The following is a 5,103-nucleotide window of genomic DNA, read 5'->3' on the forward strand; positions in this document are numbered from 1 at the left end:
GGAGCCCCGCCCCTGGCCCGCCCCAGCCCCGCCCCAGGCCCCGCCCCCAGCACTTGCTAGATACTTGTCTGGTGGGCTAGATTTTTTTGTATTATTCTGAGGGCCAACCTCTTCTGCTAGGGGGTGCAGTGGCCTCTGCGGGCCTCTCCTAGATGGAAACACCCACATTTAGAGCCACAAACGGAGCCTATGTTGCTGTCAGGGTCTCCCTTGCAAACAGAACCTCCTCAGGGAGGAAGGGGCTCAGAATATTCTGGAACGGGAGGTCAGGCAGCGTGGCAGGTCGGTCGGGGGCAGCGGGGTCTGTCCGAGCAGCGGCCGCCCCTTTCCAGCTGCGGGGTCATCAGCAGGCAGGGAGGAGCTGGCGGCTGTCACCTGGCCTGGCCGTCCTTCGCTGACAAGACAACCATTTTGAAAAGATTGTTTAATCTGCAAGATGGGTTCTGTCAACAACACGGCCACATTCACTTAAAAATGGCTGAGCCCAATTTTTTTTTTTAAAGGAAAATTAATGTAAAACAAATGGCTTCAGGTGGCATCCTTGCTGAAGCCTGAGCCACCAAAGTCCCCAGAAGCTGATAACAGGGTGGCCGAATGCACTGTGGGTGTGGAGCGGGCAGGGCGTGGGAAGGGGCCCCGTGTGGCCTGCAGCCCGGCACCCAGGGCAGGCCCGGAGGAGAGTCGAGCTCCCTAAACCGTCAGATGAATGAAAGACGTGTGGGTGGACGAGGGGTGAGGGCCAGACCGAGGGGCACCGGCTGCCCCCTGAGGCCTCTGCCCTGAGGGTGGCGGGGGCACAGGCGGGTGGGGCCCTCCTCGGGGCCCTCGTGGCTGGGACTTGGGAGAGACCTTGAGGCGAGCCCAGGGAGGAGCAGACAGCCTGGGATTTGGCCAGCAGGCAGACGTGGTACCCCCTCCCCGGTTCCCCAGAGGAGAGCCAGGGATCCAGCCCTTCAGGTCCACATCTCGGCTGAATTGTGATTTCAAGGGGGAGAAAGTCTCCTTACTGTTCATTGATCGGGTCAGATCATCGACATCCGAAGGCCCTTCCAGACCCCAGAGAAGGGGTGTGGGGGGCTCTTGGATTCTGAGCATCCCTTGTCCTCATGTTCCGATTTTCTAAAACTCTAAAATACGGGACGCTGGGATGCCGGGAGCCCATGGCCCCGCCCCCTCGGGTGGACGTCTGCGCCTCCCGCTCCCTGGGTCCTCTGGCTGTGCACCCGCCCTTTCACCCCACGCACACCCCCACGACAGACCTCCCGGAAGCCCCAGGCTGGAAGCTGGGCTTTGTGCGGACTGCGTCCAGCTCAGGCTGCCTGCCTCGCTCTGCCCTGCTCTTCACTCTTTAATTCTCCATCAGTAGTAACGCGCACGCACACACGCACGCGCACAAACACACGCACGCGCACACACGCACACACGCACGTGCACAAACACATACACGCGCACGCATGCACACACGCATGCATGCGCGCACGCACACACACGTGCACAAACACGCACGCACACGCATGCGCACACACAAACACGCACACACACGTGCACAAACACACGCACGCACATTCACAGGCACACACGCACACACGCACGCGCACGCACACGCACACACACTCACAGGCACACACGCACAAACACACACATGCACACACGCACAGGCACACACACATGCACGCATGCGCACGCATGCACACGCACACGCGTGCGCGCGCACACACGCACGCGCGGAGAGGGCTAGCACTCCGGAATCCTATAGGGCAGGGCTGGCCTGGCCCACCGCCATCTGCCCTGGGCATCCCGGTGTGTGCTGAGCAGCCCGAGGCGGTGACACGGGAAGCATGCCGCGAGCTGGCCAAGGTGACCAGCAGCCCGGATGTTCCTGTGACCCCAGCCCCGGGCCCTCAGCGCGCCCCTGTGCGTAAGGGTCAGGACCCCTGCCTTCCGAGCTCACAGAGCTGCTTGCTCTGGGGAGGTGCCGTACCTGACAGCTCAGCCGGAAGTAGGGCGCTGCGAGGTGCTATTCCGAGTGGACACTGAGCTCAGTCCTGGGGGCAGGGGGAGAGGACCCCGACATTTCTTGCTCTCTCATGCCTCCCTCCCCTCCTTCCCCACCCTGGGCCCTGGGTTCCGGGCAGAAATTGTCCAGGTGCCCTAATCTGATGGGTTAGGAGAACCCACCTCCTCACCTCCGCGCATGCGGCGTACCGCCGTAGCCATGGAAACTGCCTGTTACCTTGCGAACAGCAAAAATATGTGTATTTTCTGGTTTGTTATTGTTAAGCACGTTGCATGGGGCTCTCTTTGCTTTCGCACTCCTGTGGGGATAAGTGAGGTGAATACAGGGGCGAAGTTGTCACGCAGAAGCTGCCTTCCAGCCCCGCTCTGCAGGGCCTGCGTCCAAGGGGTTGGGGCCCTGAAGGGCCGCTGCCCCCTCCACCCGGGCCTCCCCCAACACAAGCTGGACTCCACCCAGTCCCCCAGGAGCCAAGTACTTCCCACAAGGCTCCCGGACCCATGGCTCAGTTTGGGCCGCTGGGGACCCAAACCCAATGAGAAAATAACGTACAACTGACAGGTGCGGTGAGCGTACCTGGCCAGCTGCTGAGCGCGGGCCCCGCCCTCCAGGACTTCCCAGCCAAGAAGAGGGACAATACTGTCCTGCTCTTTATTTCCCCTTAATTTCGGGAAGATTTTTTTTTCTAGAGAGAAAATTCTAGGTTGGTGTCTTTTTCGGTGATTTAAAGAGGCCGCCCCACTGTGCCCTGGCTTCCATGGTTCCCAACATGAAGTCTGCTGTCATTCTTACCTCCGTCCCTCGGCCTGTCTGTGGCCTTTCGTCTGTTTCTAAGACCTTTTCATCGCAGATTTTAAATAATTTGGTTATAACATCCCTTGGTGGTGTTTTCTTTGTGGGTTTGTGCGTGTGTGTGTGTGTGTGCGTGGTTGTGGTTCACTGAGTGTTTGGGATCTATGGATCTACAGTTTTCATTTAATTTGGAATAATTCTAGCTAATATTTCTTCTAAGCATTCTTCTGAACCCCTCTTCCTTTGGGGGTTCCAATGATAAATCTATTAGGCCATTTGAAGTTTCCCGCATCTCGCTGAAGCTGTTTGTTTACGTTTTGTCTTTTTTCTGTTTCATTTTAAACAGTTATTATTTCTGTCTTTAAGTTCATGTATCTTTTCTTCTGCAATATCTAATTTGATATTAATCCCATCCAGTGTGTTTCTCACCTTAGACATTGTAGCTTCTTTATCGCTGGAAATTCGATTCGATTCTTTTCAACATCTATTTCTCCTTCAGCTGCCCGATTGTTCTGCCAATGTCTCGAACACGTGGGCAGCAGTTATCATAACTAGTTTAGGGTCCTTGTCTCCAAATTCTGTCATCTGCGCCATTTCTGGGTTACTTGCAATGGCTCGGTTTTCCTCTTCGTTATGGATCGTGCCCCTTGGCAGGCCACGTCCCTTTTACCGGATGCCACACGTTGTGAATTTCGCCCGCTGGCTGCTGGAGCCCTGTACGCCCGTGTGGGCTTTGCTCTGGGACACAGTTGTCCTTGGGGAGCGGTGTGATCCTTCCGGCTCTAGCTTTTGTGCTTCGTTAGGCAAATCAGTGCCGCTCTCGAAGCTTCCTCCCCAGGGCTCCGATTACGACATCCTTGCCGACAGCTGGGAGCAGCAGCCTCTCCCGGGCCTGTGCGAGATGCCAGCATTGCCTCCCAGAACCCTTCCCAGGGGCTGTTTCTGTGACCTCAGGCAGACCGGACGCACATCTGCACGTGAGGACGGTGGGTCTGGAAAGCGTTTCAAGGAGGAAGGGGCACCGAGCCGCAGCAGCTGGGCAGACGGGGGCCAGGGCTCCACGGAGGCCATGCACCCAGCACAGCATAGCGCTCGGCACACTCCTGCCACGCACCGGATGCCTACGGAAGGAGGAACGGGGAGCAGAGGGCCAGCTGGAAACCGGTGTTAACATCTTCTTTTAAAGAGGAGGGGACCGATGTCCACGGTCACCCTGACACTAAGAGGAACAGCCTGGATTCACGCCCAAGTTTCTCTGACTTCCAGGCAGACCAGGGCTGGCATGGGCCCAGGCTGCCTGGAGGAGGAGGCACTGGAGCCAGGCCTCTGGGTGGCAGGAACCTGTCAAAGGCTGTGGTGAGGGTTCCAGGAGAAAAAGTATATAATGAACCACGGTGGCTCGGGAAAGACCGTTGGGGGTGGCCTAGGCCAGGGGCTGGCAAAGGGCAGGACCAAAGTGGCCCATGCTGGGTGTGTCAGGGAACCAGCAGGCAGGCTTGTGGGACATTGGCCGCAGGGCAGGAAGTGGAGGGGACGCGGGGTCTCGCCCGGACCACTGAGCGGGGCTCAGATGGGAGCTCTGCCCCTGCTCACCGCACCCGGGCAAATTACATCCCCGCTGTTGGCTCCTCTGCAAGACGGGCACAGCCACTCCGAGCTCCACAGACTAGTGAGGGTGACGGGGCGAACCCTTCGTCAGGTCGGCACCATCTGGGGCGCCGTGAGGATGTGAGGACGCGGGGCCGCTGGCTCCGCCCTGCCGCCTGCACTGCAGGGAGCGGCTGCGTTTGCAGGTGTCCCGTGTTCCCGGCTCGATGGCCTCTGCCTGGGCTGCACATCAAGCCACCTGAGAAGCTTAAAAGGCCCAGGTCCCTGGGCCCTCTCCCCGAGACGTCCATGTACGTGGCCCGGGGCGGGGCCGGGGCACGCTGGGAGGGGTCTAACTGCTGCCCGGGTGAGCCCGATGTGCAGCCTGGATGAGCCTGTCGCTCACCTGGGGGCCTTGCCGAAGCACGGACGGCTGACTCGGCGGGCTTGGGTGGGACGCGGGCTCCGCATTTCACCAAGTTCCCAGTGACACTGAGGCTGCACCATGGGAAGCAGTCGCGGGCCCGAAGCAAGCTTGGGCAAGGGACTGTTTGCAAGCCTGCCAGGACAGGCAGGCGCCTTGTCATTAGGGCCAGGCCGCGGTGATGGGCAAAGGCCTGGAATCCTGGCTGAGCTGCTCCCTCGAGGCCAGACGCAGACGCACCTCCCTCTGGGTGCCTCGGATCCCGGCCTCTGCACGAGGACGCTCC

Source organism: Pteropus vampyrus, unplaced genomic scaffold (genome assembly GCF_000151845.1).
Source record: "Pteropus vampyrus isolate Shadow unplaced genomic scaffold, Pvam_2.0 Scaffold558, whole genome shotgun sequence".
In the NCBI taxonomy this organism is placed as follows: Eukaryota; Metazoa; Chordata; class Mammalia; order Chiroptera; family Pteropodidae; genus Pteropus; species Pteropus vampyrus.